Source organism: Molossus molossus, unplaced genomic scaffold, assembly GCF_014108415.1.
Source record: "Molossus molossus isolate mMolMol1 unplaced genomic scaffold, mMolMol1.p scaffold_m16_p_17, whole genome shotgun sequence".
Classification (NCBI taxonomy): domain Eukaryota; kingdom Metazoa; phylum Chordata; class Mammalia; order Chiroptera; family Molossidae; genus Molossus; species Molossus molossus.
In genome coordinates this window covers 24980808-24998682 of record NW_023425352.1, presented here as the reverse complement: position 1 = coordinate 24998682, position 17875 = coordinate 24980808, and the positions used below count along the sequence as shown (strand labels likewise).

The window sequence follows — 17875 nt, the reverse complement described above, 5'->3', positions numbered from 1 at the left end:
GGCTAGGGGCTCTTTCTCCCAAAATAGTTGCTATCAATATTCCAACTTACAAATGGGGAAACTGAGACCAAGATAAATTAAATAACTTGCTCCAAATAACACTTCTAGTAAGTGTTAGAGCCAGGATTAAACCCTGGCAATCTAGAACAATCTTGGATATTATACTATTATCCACTAACCACAAAGCTATTTCTTTTTTTTTCATCTTTTGAAAGTCCTTTTAACTTTTAAGACTTAATTCGAATGCCAGCATCTTCACAAAGCCTTGCTCCCAGATTCCCCATACCCACAAGTTCAAAATAATAACATTAATTACCTCATAAGTATTCTACATGTCTATAAAAGCGTTCAGGCCCTGGCTGATTTGGCTCAGCAGTTGGAGCGTCGGCCCAGGGACTGGAGAGTCCCGAGTTTGGTTCCCACTGGGGGTGCAGTTTGTCCCCAGCCCCCTACCCGTTGGGGTCGTGTGGGTGGTGACTACTTGATGTGTCTCTCTCACATCGATGTTTCTCTCTCTTCCTCCTCCTTCCCTCCCACTCTGTCTGAAGATACATGCGAAATGACCTCGGGTAAGGATAAAAAAAAAAGTATTCAGTTCATTTTACTCTGTATTCTAAATGATATACCCCCCTCCACCTCCATAGGCACATATGCAAACAAAATGTAAATGTTATACTCATTGAGGGCAGGGAACATGTAATTCACTATATCATACATAGCAGATGCTTCATAAATGCTTTTTGATTGAGCAGATGAATGCAAAAGCAGCTAGTTTCTGATATGAAACAAAACATTCTAATGAAGAAAATTCTTTAACTGGTAAAGATATTAAAACATTCTGATTATGAAAGGTTGGGAGCTTGATTTCATCTACTGTTTAAAGTGAGACATAATTAAGACCCACATAACCATCTGAAGCAAACCTTAAGTATAGCCAAATATGGACCTTAAAGAAACTCTTTTCTTTATATTCATCTCACTTTGGGATTAAGAAAGTGCTCTTCCAATCTTTTTTATTCACTGAATATTTTATTTAATGAAATCCTACACAGAAGTTCAAATTATAAAATTGATGAAGCTAAAATTCTTATGATTGAAGCAGTAGAGTGTGCAGAGTGGGAAAGGAGGAATCTAGAATCCTATTACCTCCAAGGGACCCCTGGAGCATTACCATAAAACATGTAGGACACAGAGCACAATTTGGTTTTGGAAACCATATTGAAATAAATGTTAATGCATTCATACATTTTCATCCATTATTATTTTATTACTTACTAGAGGATTAGTTATCCCTAGAACAAGACAGGGCCTTGTTCTAGCAATCATTCATACATTTTCATCCATTATTATTTTATTACTTACTAGAGGATTAGTTATCCCTAGAACAAGACAGGGCCTTGTTCTAGCAATCAGCATTTGATATCTGCCTGTTGACATAATGTGATAGATATGAGGTCAAGAAAGAATCTTGAGGCATCCAGGAAAGAAAAGACATAAGACAGCAGCCACATCAGAGGCTTGCTGGACAACCAAAAAATAATGACCCTGGGCACTACCAAAAGGGGGATTCAGAAAAAAAAGTACTCAGAGAGCCACATCTCAACATTGCAGCAGGCTGATCCTGATATCACTAGTGGTAAGGAATGTGGTATTGTTACTTATGACTCCAAGATATCTCATGATTTAAATATCACCAGAGGAGGGGTGAACTTTTGAAATATAGTTTTGACAGGAACAGTGAGTTGTCTACTATATTAAGGTAGAAATTCATGCTTAAACTAAAAAAAAAAAAAAATTCATTTTGAGCTCCTAATTAAATATTGGTTAACAGACATATCAAGAAATTGTTCAAGGAATTTTCAAGATGGCAGTGGAGTAGGTGGATCTTATATTCACCTCCCCTAGGACCAAACTTCAAATACAACTAAATTAAAGAACAATCACCCTGAATAACCAATTAAAGACTAGCTGAAGAGGAATCTTATAACCAATGATTTATAAAAGAAGCCACAGCGAGTTTGCATCTGCACAACAACTTACACGTTGTGGCTGGGGTCGAGCCTCACAGTCAGCCAGCATGAAGGTCAGTCCCATGCATGAAGGAGCCAATGGCAATCAAGGCTCACTTACAACAGGAGGGCCCATAAAACCCACACAGGAACATTCCTAGAGCACCCAGCTCAGGAGATCAAGGAGACTGTATCAATGGGTCCCACAGGATACCTACTACATAAGACCACCCCACAAAGACTGGGAGTCATAGTAAATCTATCTAATATATAGAAATGAACACAGAGACAGCCAAAATGGGGAGACAAAGAAACAGGCCCTAAATGAAAGGACAGAAGGAGTCTCCAGAAAATGAGCTAAGTGAAATGGAGGCAAACAAGTTGCCAGAGTTCAAAGTAATGGTTATAAGGATGCTCACGAAACTCAGTAAGAACTACAATGGCATGAAAAAGGACATAGAAACCAAGAAAAATAACCAGTTGGTGTAGAGATGGGGAGTTGGAGGATGGACTATTTGTAACCTGGTGATATGCATTCTCACAACCTGGCCAGCCTAGGATCAAAGTGTGTGTGTGGACAGACAGGTTTGACTGGAAGGCAGGAAAACCACCTCCATTGCACATGAATGCTTCATTTGCATGTGTATAAGATAAGGTTTGAATGTCAAAGGTTGGAACACCGCCTTGCATGGCTAATTAGTTGTAGGACTCAAGAGTGTCTGGGTTTGTTATTTTTTATCTTTGAAGTCTCTTTCTGCCATAAAAAGCAAGAGGCAAGGCTAGGCTGTATGGTTTGCAGAGACGCCATCTCAAGGAAATAATTTACATAAATCCATATGTAACTTAGGGAACCAATCTGCAAAAAAATTGGGCTGCATCCAGCGATCTGGAGCATTTGCTCCCTTGCTATGCTCCCCCTCACTCCTACCAGCATGTGCTTGTAGTTCATTGTGTTGCGCTGACGCTGGCTGGCCAAGAGTGATGGCAAGTTGGCAATTAAGAATACCATATCTGACATCAAGAATACAATGGAAGCAATAAACAGTAGGTTGGAGGAATCCAGGATCAAATCAGCTATTTGGAAGACAAGGTAGAAAGAAACACCCAATCAGAGCAGCAAAAAGAAATAATAAATAATTTTAGAAAATGAAGATAGTTTAAGAGAACTTTGGGGCAACATGACCAGTAGGGTTTATCCCAGAAATGCAAGGCTGGTTTAACATTTGAAAATCAATCAATAATGTATTATACTAATAAACTAAAAAAAGAAAAAAATTACCTCAATAGACATAGAAAAAGAATGCAACAAAATCCAATATATTTCAGATAAAAATTCTTAACAAACTAGGAATAGAGGGAACTTCCTCAACCTGATATAAACCTATGAAAAACCTAGTTAGCAATACAAATAATGATAAAGGAATGAATGCTTTCCTTTTAAGAACTGGAATAAAACTGAGATATCTGCTCTCATGACTTCTGTACTTCATTGTACTGGAGAATCTAGCCAGATGATTTAAGAAAGGAAAAAAAAATAAAAGAAACATCTAGACTGGAAATAGATAAGTAAAAATATCTTTATTTTCAGATAACATGGTTATTTATGTAAAAATTCAATGAAATCTATAAAAATATTGCTAGAACTAATAAGTCACTTTAGGAAATTTTCAGGATCAAGATCAATATAAAAAAATCTATTGTATTCTATACACACTGACAATGACCAACTGGAAATTGGAATTTTAGAAGTATTATACAAATAATATCAAAATATAAAATATTTAGGGATAATTAGTCTGTGTGAGCTGCCTTAACAGAATGCCACGAACTGGATAGCTTAAACAACAGACTGGAAGTCCAAGATCAAGGTTTGTTTTCTGATTAGGCCTCCCTTCCTGGCTTCAGACAGCTACCTTCTTGCTATGTCCTCACACGGCCTTTCCTCTATAAACATGCACTCCTGCTTTCTCTTCCTTTTCTTATAAGGATACTAGTTCCATTGGATTAGGGCTCCAGTCTTGTGGCCTAATTTAAACTTAATTACCACCTTAAATGCCCTGTCTTCAAATACAGTCACATTGTGGGTTAGGACTTCATCATATGAATTGGGGAAGGAGCACACAATTCTGTCTCTAACAGGATACATTTGACAAAAATCTACGAATGACCTGTGCACTGAAAACTACAATATATTGCTGAGAAAAATTAAGGAAGACCTAAATAATTGGAGAGGTATTTATTGTCAGAGACTCAATACTGTTAAACTATCAGTACTCCACAAAATAACCTATATACTAAACCCTATCCCAATCAAAATCCCAAACAACTTTTTGTAGAAATAGACAAGATGATTCTAAAATTCCTATGGAGCCTGGCTGGTGTGGCTCAGCAGTTGAGCTTCGACCCATGCACCAAGAGGTCACCAGTTCGATTCCTGGTCAGGGCACATGCCCAGGTTGTGGGCCCAATCCCCAGTGAGGAACATGCAGGAGGTGGCTAATGTTCTCTCTTATTAATGTTTCTATAAATTTTTTTTTTATCCTCACCCGAGGACATTTTTTTATTTTTTTGTTCAGATAGATTGGGAGGGAGAGAGAGGAACAGAGAGAGAGAGAGAGAGAAAAACATCGATGTGAAAGGGACACATCGAGTGGTTGCCACCCGCACGACCAACCAGGGCCGGGGACAAACTGCAACCGAAGTACGCGCCCTTAGCGGGAACCGAACCCGGGTCTCTCCGGACCGCAGGCCGATGCTCTAACTGCTGAGCCAAACCGGTCAGGGCCCTCTTATTAATGTTTCTATCTCTCTCTCCCTCTCCCTCTTCTCTCTCTAAAATCAATCAATAAAAAATAAATAAAATGCATATGGAAAGAAAAAGTACCTAAATTAGCTAAAACAATTCTGAAAATAAAGAACAAAGTTGGAGGGCTAATAACATCTGATTTCAAAGATCATTTTAAGGCTATAATAATCAAGTCAGTGTGGTATTAACATAAATACAAATGTAGCAATGGAACAGAATACAGTCCAGAAATAAACCCACACACATATGCAAAACTGATTTTTAAGAAGGCACAATAATGCAAGCAGTGGAGAATGAATAGTCTATTCAGCAAATGGAGGGATTACCAAGGGGCATGAGAAAACTTTTGGGGGTGATGGATATGTTCATGATCTTGATTGTGGTGATGGTTTTATGAGTGTATGTATATGTCAAAAGTTATCAAATCAAACACTTTAAATATACACAGTTTATTGTCTGTCAATTTTGCCTTAATAAAGCTGTTTATTTTTTTTGTTCTGTTGTTTTGTTTAAAAAATTTTAAATCTTTATTGTTGAAAGTATTATAGATGTCACACACACACCCCTTTTAAATAAATAACTTCATCTGGGCAAGAAGAATACATAAATAATTTAAGCAGATAAAACCACTTGCTAATGGGAGTGGTGATGTAGTTTAGTATTTCTATCTTAGAAAGGCTTGTTCACTTTGAGAATATTAATGGACATTTGTTAAGCAGAAATGATTTTGCTATGTGTTTTTCTAATGAAACCAATTAAAGTAATTTGAAAACAAAACAGAAAACAGTTTAATAATGTTTAAATGGGAAACTGTCTTACCTCAAGTCTTCAAAACAAAAATGTGGCATCAAACATTTCTTCCCCATAAATTTACAGATATTGAAGGCAACTGATCCTTCAGGATGAGATTTGATTTTTTTTTTTTCTCTCTAAAAAGATTTGATTTCACATAGTGAATTGTCATTGAGAAGAAAATTTTGGTTTGCTTGAGATTTTTATATATATATATTTCTCATTGGCTTCTATTCTAGAAATTGGGCCCCCAAAAAAGTCATTTCTAGGAGGTATTTCAAAAGGCTAAAGGATATGGCAGACCTCATCCTGTTTTAATTGGAATTCTATATAAATTGCAGTTTGTATATTAAAATTTAATGAACTGGAATTTTAATTTGAAAAGCACAAAAGGAATAAATGTAGAACACATGGTTCATTGTATTTGCTATTTGTGCTTCATTGTAATATTTTGTTAAAAAGCAGAGGGTCAAATTTTATAAAAATAGTTATATAAAGGAGAAGTATGTTCTTTCTAAGTGGCTAAAGCAACACTGCAGACCATTCTTAGTAAAAAAAAACAAACCATAGGGTCACTGCAAAGGTCGACGGTTTCCAATGGAAAACTAGTACTGTAAATTGGATGTCAACAAATAGAGCAGCAGGCATTTAATGTGGATTAACTATATGATTAATAACAATGACAGATGACATATTTGAGAATTTACTATAAACTGGAATCCATGATTAATAGTTTGCACCTATTATATCACCTAATTTGTCAAGAAGGGCATGAAGTAAAATAATAATAATAATAATATTCTCCTCATTTTACTGGTGAATTATCAGAAGCTTAGAGAAGTTAAAGAACTTGGCCAAAGTCATGCAACAAGCAAATGGAAGAGCTAGGATATAAACCCAGGCAGCATTTGTTAGTGTGTTAGTGTGTGTGTGTGTGTGTGTGTGTGTGTGTCGTGTATCAAGCACACTTTGAGTTCTGATTGAGAAAATGTGTAATAATAAAAATGTTCTCCGAACTGAGTAAGCTCACAGCAATACATATATTCAAAAATAAATTTCCACATTTATATGAGAAGAACTGTGTTGATTTAATGCATAATCTAAAAGCCAGAATTTTTTGTGAAGAAGGCTATAAAAGGATGTAATAAAATGAAACTAGGGTGTGGAATATCTGTCACCCTTATGGTGCACTTGCCAAAGGTCACCTCAAATGTCAACTCTTTCTAATATCACATTATTTTTATATATAAATGTATTTATTAATTTTTTTAGAAAGAGAGGGTAAGGGAGAAGGAGAGAGAGAAAGAAACATTGATGCAAGAGCAAAACATCAATTGGCTCTCTTCTACACAGCCCCTTTCGGGGATCAAGCCTACAACCCAGGCATGTGCCCTGACCAGGAATCAAACTGGCAACCTTTCAGTGCATGGTTGATGTGGAACAATGTCCAACCAACTGAGCCACACTGGCCAGGGCCAAATATCACATTCTTTTTTTTTTTTTTACCTCTGTCTTTGATTTCTCCACTGTAAAATGGGAATATCGGCTTCATAGAATTTTATAATGATTAAAAAAAAAAAATCTAACAAAGTGCCTTATACATAGTGTGCATTCAGTAAGTAGAATAGAGTACTGATTCTCTTACAGCACTTAAAGAGAAAAAGAGATAAAGGCTAATACGCTTTATCCTTCCTAATATATAGTTTATTTCTAATGGGTAGAACATAGGGCTCATTCATCTTTGAATCACTTTCAGTCATGGTATAGTGCCATGTATACAATAAGGGTTCCATTTTTTCAATCATTTAGGTAAACATTTCCATTTTTTAAAAGTATCTGAAAATAATGCCTTAACCCCAGGATGTAAATTAATATGCAACAGGACAATTGAGGAAGTGTTTAGGGCCTAAACTACAGCATTCATCTTAGACCAAACAATAACTCCTCTCCAAGACTTCTTTTTCAATTCTTTGTTACCCTTGCCATCCCTGTAAACATCCTAGGAAACATCCCCTACAAACACTGAAAAAGTGACTAGGATGAGACAGCTATAGCCATTGATGATTCCAGCGCCCCTTTCTCTCAGTGCAATATCCTCATTAAAATAGAACTTCATTGTTTCTTCTGGAAGTATAGAAAAATATCAGCCATTACAAATATTTCTCCTCCCATTTTCCCCCTCTTTTCATTCCAAATTCTAATTATATGTATGATAGAGTGTTTGATATATCCCACAGCTATCAGATGCTTTGCTCTATTTTTACTAAAAAAAAATTTTTTTTTCTCTTTGACATTCAGTTTGGGTAATTTCTATTGACATATCTTCAGGTTCACTGATTCTTTTCTTGGCTGTGTGAAGCCCACTGATGAATCCATCAAAGGCACTCTTCATCTCTGTTACCATGTTTGTTTGTTTTCTCATTTCTAGCCTTTTCATTTTATTCTTTTTTTTCCTACTAAAACTCCCCATCTGTTTAATATATGCAATCCACCATTTCCAATCAAGACTTAGATATATTCATTTTACTTATTTTAAATTTCCTGTCTGAAAGTTCAAACATCTTGGTCATCTCTGTGTCTGGTCTGTTGATTGATTTGTCCCTTAACAGAGAGCTATTTTGTCCTTGCTTGTGTGTGTGTGTCACACTGCTTGAGTTCTAGACATTGTATGAAAAACTGTAGAGACTGAGTTAAACAGTATTTATTCTTGGAAATAAGTATGCCTCTTTTTTTTTTTTTTTTTTTGCTAGGAGATTGAGGGGGCAGGGAGATGAGTCAATGTAGTAAGAAACTGAGCTGAGTTTGGGTTTTATTGTTGGTACTCTCAGGGTGAAACCAGCTTCAAATCACTTCAGCTTTATCTTATGCTTAGGGTGGGGCTAATCTGTTGAATCTGTTGGAGAATTTTCTCAATGTTCCTGTTTCATCCATGGCTTTACACTTTCCATGTGCTCCTATGCCTCAGAGAGTCTGGAGAGTCTCTAAACTCAGCTTTCTCTTGCCTCCACCCATGCCCCCAGCAACAGATTAATGCAGTAGTCCCCCCATTATCTGCAGGGGATATATTCATAGACCCCAATGGAAGCCTGGAATTGTGGATAGTACTGAACCTTCGATATACTATGTTTATTCCTATCAGTGGTTCTCAACCTTCCTAATGCTGTGACCCTTTAATACAGTTCCTCATGTTGTGGTGACCCCCAACCATAAAATGACTTTTTTTTTTTTTTTTTGCTACTTCATAACTGTAATTTTGCTAGTGTTATGTCTCAGGCGACCCCTGTGAAAGGGTCATTCGACCCCCAAAAAGGTCACGACCCACAGGTTGAGAACCACTGCATAGATACATGCCTATGATAAAGTTTAATTTATAAATAAGGCACAGTAAGAGATTAACAACAATAATGAATAATACAACAAAACAATTATAATAATATACTGTAATAAAAGTTATGTGAGCCCTGACCAGTGTGGCTCAGTTGGTTGGAGAGTTGACCTGTGCACCAGAAGGTCACCGGTTCAATTCCCAGTCAGGGCACAAACTTAGGTTGCAAGTTTAATCTCTGCTTGGGGTGTATAGGGGAGGAAACCCATTGATGTCTCTCTTGCACAGTGATGTTTCTCTTTCTCTCTCTACTTTCTCTCATTTCTAAAAAAGAAAGTTTTGTGAATGTGGTCTCTCTCTGATAATTGATCTGATAACTGAGAGGATTACCCAGTGTCTAACTTGCAGGTAGCATATACAACTTGAACAAACTGAACAAAGGGATGATTCACATCCTGGGTGGGATGACATAAGGTTTCACCATTCTACTCGGAATAGTACACAATTTAAAATGTATGAATTATTTCTGGAATATTCCATTTAATATTTTCAGGCAGTGATTGACTGTGGGTAACTAAAACTGTGGAAGGTAAAACCATGGGTAAGGAAAGACTACTGTGTTGCTTATTACTTAGTGCTTGCTGTGCTGGTGAGGGGAGGCTGGGAATAATAGCTTTCTTTGTTGTCCTTGCCCAGCTTCAGTCTTTTTTTTTTTTTTTTTTTTAATCCTCACCCGAGGACATTTTTCCATTTTTTGTTCAGGTAGAGTGGGAGGGAGAGAGAGGAATATATATAGAGAGAAACATCGACATGAAAGGAACACATTGAGTGGCTGCCACCCGCACAACCGACCGGGGCCGGGGACAAACTGCAACCAAGGTACGTGCCCTTAGCGGGAACCGAACCCGGGTCTCTCAGGACCGCAGGCCGACGCTCTAACCACTGAGCCAAACCGGCCAGGGCCAGCTTCAGTCTTATGCAAGCCCTGTGTTCCTGATACTCCAAGGCAGGAATTTCTCAGTGAACCTGCCCACCCCCAGTGGTCTGGAATGGGGGATCTCTGAAGGTCTGGATTCAACATAGTTTCTTTCCCTATACCTGACAGTAGAATTTTTCTTTTCTCTTTTGCCAGCTACAATTAGCTGTGACCTGTGGCAACAACATTTGCTACCCTATCCCCGTGACTTCTATTCCTTAGAGAAAAAGAGCCCAACTGGGAATTTTTACCTTTCTTGCAGTGGTAGCCACTCCCCTCTTCAGTATCCACTTCATCACTCTGCCCTGGTGACTCCCTGAGACCTTGCCCCACCAAACTTATAGGCCCATAGTAACCATTTCCAGTGACTTTCCCATACAAATGACCTCTCTTAACTCATGCTTCAAACTTTCCTAAAATCTTTCAAAAAAGCAGCATCTGGCCTCTGCATACCTCATACTTCTTGCTAAGTAGCCGCAGACCCAGCACTAGCAGCAACCAGCTTCAGTTTGCAGCTTGGCCTCTTCCAAGTACCTCCAAGCCCAGCACAAGTAGCAGCCATCTGCAGATTGTTCTGTAGCTCGTGCCAGGTGATCCTGGGGAGAACATAAGCAGTGGCCTGCACTTTCCAGGAAGCCCCAGAGCCAGTACACCTAGTAGACAGCTTCAGACCAGGCTGGATTACAACCCAACCACGTCCATGAATGACACACTTAAAGGGTGGACTCAGGGGGCACCAAAGCCCCACTGAAGCAAGTCCTGCTCTGTGGGGCTGGACTCTGCACAGCAGCTCCCCCATTGTAGTAGCAGCCAATCCTCACAGCTGATAGATCTGGGGGTTAGTCTTTCCCAGTGATGTGACAACAGGAAACAAGGCTCATTTACAACAGGAAGGAGCACACAGGGGGTGGGGGGGAGGTATATCTGGAGCATTCTTTAATATAGGTACCTGGAGAGACTGTGCACTAGGCCCTAAAAGACACCTACTAATTACTTAAAGCCAGTCTACCAAAACCAAGAGATGTAGTAGCTCTACCTAATACACAGAAACAAACACAGGGAAGCAACCAAAATGAGGAGACAAAGAAACAGGTCTCAAATGAAAGAATGGAAGAAATCTCCAGAAAAATAAATGAAATGGAGGCAAGCAAACTACCAGATATAAAGTTTAAAACAATGGTTATAATAATGCTCAAGAAACTTAGTGAAGACTTCAAAAACATACAAAAGGACATTGAAAGCATAAAAAAGAAAAAAAGAACTGGTCAGAAATGAAGAATACACTAACTGAAATAAAGAATACATTACAGAGAATCAACAGTAGAATAGATAAAGCAGAGAATCAAATTGGCAATTTGGAAGATAAGGAAGCAAAAACACCCAATTAGAACAGCAAAAAGAAAAAAAATCCAAAAAAAATTAGGTTACTTTAAGGAGCCTTTAGGTTACTTTAGGTTACTTTGGGACAACTTCAAGCGGAACAACATTTGCATCGTGAGGGTGCCAAAGGAGAAGAAAGAGAGAAAAAAAATTGAAAACCTATTTGAAAAAATAATGAGAGCCTTGGCTGGTTTTGCTCAGTGGTTAGAGCGTCAGCCCACAGACCAAGGGTTGCAGGTTCAATTCCTGGTCAGGGGCACATACCTCAGTTGCAGGTTCAATACCCAGCCCCAGTTAGGGTAGTGCAGTAGGCAACCAATCGATGTGTCTCTCTCACATCAATGTTTCTCTCTCTCTTTTCCTCCCTTCCATTCTATTTAAAAAATCAATGGAAAAGTATCCTCAGGTGAGGATAAAAAATATAAATAAATAATGATGAAAAACTTCCCTAACCTGGCCAAGGAAATAAACATACAAGTCCAGAAAGTGGAGAGTCCCAAACAAGTGGAACCCAGAGAGGCCCACACCAAGACACATCATTATTAAAATGCAAAAGCTTAGCCGAGCCAGTGTGGCTCATCTCATGGACTGAGAGGTCCCAATTTGATTCCCAGTCAGAGCACATGACTGGGTTGTGGGCTCCATCCCCAAAAGAGGGCATGCAGAAGGCAGCTGATCAAAGTTTCTCTCTCATATTGATGTTTCTATCTCTTCCTGTCTCTCTAAAAAAAAGTCAATAAAAAGTATTCTAAAAAATCTAAAATGCAAAAGGTTAAAGACAAAGAGAGAATCTTGAAAGCTGCAAAAGAAAAGCAGTTAGTTACCTACAAGGGAGCTCCCATAAGACTGTCAGCTGATTTCTCAACAGAAACTTTGCAGGCCAGAAGGGATTGGCACAAAATATTCAAAGGAATGAAAAGCAAGAACCCACAACCAAGACTACTCCACCCAGCAAACCTATCATTTAAAACATATAAAGAGCTTCCCAGACAAGAAAAAGCTAAAGAAGATCATACAACCAAACGAGTATTACAAGAAATATTAAAGAGTCTTTTTTAAGAAGAAGAAAAAAAGATAAAAAATATGAATAAAATTGCAACAATTACATATCTACCAACAGTTACTTTACATGCAAACTGATTAAATTTTCCAATAAAAATAATATGGTGACTTGCCCTGGCTGGATAGCTTGGTTAGTTGGTGTGTCAAGCCACATACCAAAAGTTTACAGGTTTGATTACCAGTCAGGGCACATAGTTAGGTTGTGGTGTGATCCCCAGGCAGAGCATTTACAGGAGGAAACCAATCGATGCTTCTGTCTCACATTGATGTTTCTCTTTCTTTCCCTTCCTCTGTCTCTAAAATCAATAAAAACATATCCTTGGGTGAAGATTTAAAATATTATTTAAAGAGCCCTGGCCGGTTTGGCTCAGCGGTTAGAGCGTCAGCCTGCGGTCCACAGAGACCTGGGTTTGGTTCCCGCTAAGGGCATGTACCTTGGCTGCAGTTTGTCCCCGGCCCTGGTTGGGTCGTGTGGGTGGCGGCCACTCGATGTGTCCCTTTCACATCGATGTTTTTCTCTCTTCCTCTCTCTCCTTCCTGCTCTGAGTAAAAAATGGAAAAATATCCTCGGGTGAGGATAAAAAAAAAAATTATTTAAAGAAAGACATATGGTGACTGAATGGATAACCAAACAAAACCCTTACATATGCTGTCTACAAGAGACTCACTTCAGATCAAAAGACCCATACAGACTGAATGTAAAGGGATGTAAAAAGATATTTCATAAAGATGAAAACAACAAAAAAAAGCTAGGATAGCAATACTTATACCAAATAAAATAGACTTTAAAACAAAGGCTATAACAAGAGATCAAGAAGGACCCAGCAACTCTACTTCTTGGTATTTATTTGAAGAAAACCAAAACATTAAATTAAACAGACATATACTTCCATATGTTTATTGCAACATTATTTACAGTAGCCAAGATATTGAAGCAACCTAACTGTCCATCAACTGATAAATGGATGAAGGAGTGGTACATATATACAATGGAATATGACTCAGCCATAAAAAAAAAAAAAAATGAAATCTTGCCATCTGCAACAATATGGATGGACCTAGAGGGTATTAAGCTAAGTGAAATGAGAAAGACAAATGCCACATGATTTTACTTATATGTGGAATATAAAAAATAAAATAAATGAACAAGCAGAACAAAAAGATTCATAAATACAGAGAACATTTTTAAGACTGCCAGATGGGAGAGGGGTTGACAATGGGCAAAAAAGGTGAAGAAATTTAGAAGTACAAATTGGCAATTATAGAATAGTCTATGTAATAGGAGCCTAGTCAATAATATTGTAATAACAATACATGGTGTCAAATGGGTATGAGATTTATCAGGGTGATCACTTCGAACATTATATAAATGTCTAATCAAGGGGTTGTACACCTGAAACATAATATTAAACATCAACTGTAATTTAAAAATAAAAAAGAAATAAAGCTTTAGTTTATGTGAAAAATTTAAAGAAAAAAATAAGTCAGAAAACACAATTTCATACCTGGCAGGCTAAGTGAATTATAAACAGTTTATATTTGCCTATTAGTGGTACCATTTAAGCGGATAAACAGATAAACCAGCCACTGATGTCAGCAAGGTGAGAACTATACTGTTCATGTGCATTAAAATTTGGACAAGATGTTTTGGTAATTACTGCACAGTTATTTTAACAATGGCCATCTTTCAATTTCAAATAATTTTTAATTATAACAATGCTGTCCCATCATGTCTCCTGAGTTACTTTCATTATGTTATGATAAAGTGAGAAGAACAAAAGCATCATTAAAGTAAAAATTTTTCTATAATTACAAGGCTTCACATTTATTTCCATGAGAATGTATATCATTAATTATGTGATTTTGAATATATAGACTTCAGGAAGCTATCCATCTCATAATTTGTTGTAATAAGTACATTTTTGTGACAGACCATGCCACTTAAGCACAGCAAGACAGATTTCAAAGAAAGTGATATTTCTACTCTAACCAACACGTTCAATAGAAACAGAAGGTTCAAATATCATTATACTGGCTGTTCTCTTGACTTTATCCTGAAAATATAAAGTGTAGGATGGTGCTTTTGTTCCCACTCAACATTTTTTGTCTTGTGACATTCTCTGACTTTCATGTGATGCCCTGTGTTATGTAAGAAACTGCAGTGGTGAAAAGGTCAAGAGGCATCAACCCAGGAGGACATTAGCATGTGACCCTGTCAACAAATTTCAGGTTATCACATCCCAGAACATTCTACTGGGCAAGAAATAATTCCATGAGAATTTGGAATTTGCTATCAGACAGATATTTCAGCATATTTTCTTGTTAAAAAGTATTCTTTAGAACTTGAAGCAGGTAGTAGAAACATTGAATGCTAATTTTATTATGAGGTTTTTATTTTAATTTTCAACTTTTTTTTTTTTTTTTTAATCCTCACCCGAGGACATTTTTCCATTTTTTGTTCAGGTAGAGTGGGAGGGAGAGAGAGGAACAGAGAGAAACATCGATGTGAAGGGACACATCGAGTGGCTGCCACCCGCACAACCAACCAGGGCCGGGGACAAACTGCAACCGAGGTACGTGCCCTTAGCGGGAACCAAACCCGGGCCTCTCAGGACCGCAGGCCAACGCTCTAACTGCTGAGCCAAACCGGCAAGGGCTAATTTTCAACTTTAAACTTAAAAGTTTGTCATAAAACCCAATGGAGAATATAAATGAGCAGAGAAGAAGAAAAGAGAAAGACGAACAGATCCCTATGTTTTACCTAGACAGACACTTTGTTTGCTCACTTGAAGCCTAGATGCCTGAGGATAGATGGGTTTAAAAAAATAAAGAATAATAGTGTAAATTTTGGATGCACAGAATCCATTTATTTTTAAATAAATCTCTAAATTCTTCATATTTAATATATAGAATCACAGACTATCAGAGCCAAGTTGAAAGTCTTTAGTGAGTATCTAACCTAAAACCACCCATTTTACACGGGAAGAAAACTGAGCTCCAAAGCAGGACAAGGATGTACGTCAGTAACTTTAATAAACTGAAATTCAATGAATTGTCTTTATACCTCATTGTCATAAATAACTAATGTTCTAAGTTATCTGTTGCACACATCTGGAATATTATAGAATGGGGCACAGCTGACTCAGAGCATGACATAAGATTCTTAATTATTAGCTAGTGCTAAAATTTCTAGCCATTTTAAACATTGGACAACTCTGATTTATTACTGCTGGTAACGTTTTTATTAACTGAGAATGAATATCCACTTTTAGAATAATTTACATTTTCATATAATTACTGAATTTTTTGGCTGGAAGGATTTTTAAAGTTTCAATCCTCTTTCAAGCTAACTTGATTCTCTATATGATACTGGAATCTTCTCTATAACATTCCATGCCCAGTGGTCACATAGGTATCTGTTTGGATACATTCCATCTTTGAAAACTTTTGACTGTTGAAAAGATTTTCTTTAATTGTGTCCAAATTTATATCCCTTTGATCTCTCTACCCACTACCCCTACCAAGGGTACTACATTTTGACAACACATAAAACATATCTTATCTCTTTCTTCCATATGATAGCCTTTCAGAGCTAGGAGGATGGTGAACATATGGCTTCTCCTCTCCAAGCAAAGAAGCTCTGTTTCCTTTAGACATTGCTCATATGACATGTTTGGGAGAAGGGAAGTCACAGTGGTAAAGAGTACAGTCTTTGGCATCACACTCTGAAGGTTCAAATCCCACAACCACAACCACAACCTGCTTACTGTGTTATATTTGGATACTGAATATCCTTTCTGTATCTCAGTTTCCTCCATTTATAAAAGAGAAATAGTAATGGTATTGATCCCATAGTATTGTTGTAAAGAATAAGATAAATCATATGTGGGGCATTGGGTTAGCTTCAATAATTATTATTCCCAACTTTTCATATTCTCCCTGTATTAAAAATATGTACATTCATGCTTTTTGCCATGTATGCAGAGCCACTATGGGTGGAGCATGCTTCCCTGTCCCAGTGATGCTGTAAGTCCTAATGACTTGCTTTAGCCAATGTAATGTTAGTAGAAGTGATATAATCAGAAACTTTAAACATGTTTGCATGGTTTGCTTGCTCTCTTGTGCTGTGATAATCTTCCATAAGAATAAGCCCTCAGGGAGTCACCAGTCCAAGGAAAATAAGAAAACACACAAAGCAAACTTAAACCCATCCTGCATTCTGAAGCCAAGTTTAGCCTAGCACAACCAAGTCCAGCAGAGCCACTAATGACCCACAGACTTTTGAGGAAAAAAGTTTTCTGTTGTAAGTGACTGAAGCTTGAAGGTTGTCTGTTACAGTACTGGTCAACTATTGTCACAATAATGCTGCATAACTACCCCAGAACTCAGGGTACAACAATAAGCATTTAGTTCTAACTCTCTTGCCAGGTTGACGGGAGTTCAGCTGATTTATGCTGGTCGTGGCTGTGATTCACTCCAAAAGCTGAAGATTGGGTCTGGGTCTGCTCCAAATATGTCCTGTCCCCCTCAGACCAAAATCTATCCAAGACATGTTCATCTTACGGTGAAAATAAAGTGTAAGAGGGCAAACCCAACTAAAAAAAAACTAAAAGAATAACAGCTGTGCTTTTGCCTGTCACATCAACTAGCTTACCATTGGGCAAAGGAAATAATATGCCCAAGTCCGAAGTCAAGAGGAGGGGAAATAAACTCTGTGGACCTTGAGTCCAAAGCAATCATACAGCCATGCTCAACTTAATGGGGTGGAAAAGTTTACTTTTATAATGGATTTGGGGAGAGGGAGGAGTGAATATTTAACTAAACGATAATCTAATCTATCACAGTTATTCAGCAAAAACTAATACAAGCTCTTAACAGAATCTTTGGTACATAGAATCTGGTAAACAAATTCTAGCTATCATAATTAAACATTAACACAATAATTAAGGTTCTTTTCTATTTATGTTACTCTCCTATAAATGCAATTTGTTACTATTCCTCTCAAAAATAAGGCATTGATACAGAAAGCAATAGTTATACATGGTCTGATTTGATGAATTATCATACTTCTCATTCTACGTATTTTTTTTTATTTTGAAATGACCTAAGCATTAAAGTTTTTGGTAGTGCATCACTCTCACCTAAAATCATAGTTCTCTTTCATACAGACTGATGGGTAAACATTGCTTCCCATTAAGTGATAGATAATTTAGCTATATGTATAATTAACTCCATCTTGTTGTATTTAATTTAATTACAGCCTATCAGATATTTTGGGGCCCTGGTTTTATCACCTTCATGTCATACATATATTCTTTATCTTTATCCAAGTCATTGAGAAAAATGTTTCACTGACAACATAGAAGGGAAGGGGTCAACTGGACCATATGTACCCAGAGAAGCTGTGGAATCCCTACCCATATAAACAGGGCTGACAGCTTCCAGCAAGAGCAGACCTCCTGAAAACCCTGACAATTCTATTGGTTCATTATTCTTTCTGTGTTCTTCCTGAGCAGTTGCTTGCA

The 17875-nt window shown here is 37.5% G+C and overlaps 1 protein-coding gene across 3 annotated transcripts in view; it reads right to left on the bottom strand.

Moving 5' to 3' along the window:
* Nucleotides 1-17875, bottom strand: part of HPSE2 (heparanase 2 (inactive)) — a 667750-nt gene that overhangs the window by 352529 nt on the left and 297346 nt on the right. The window lies entirely within an intron of this gene.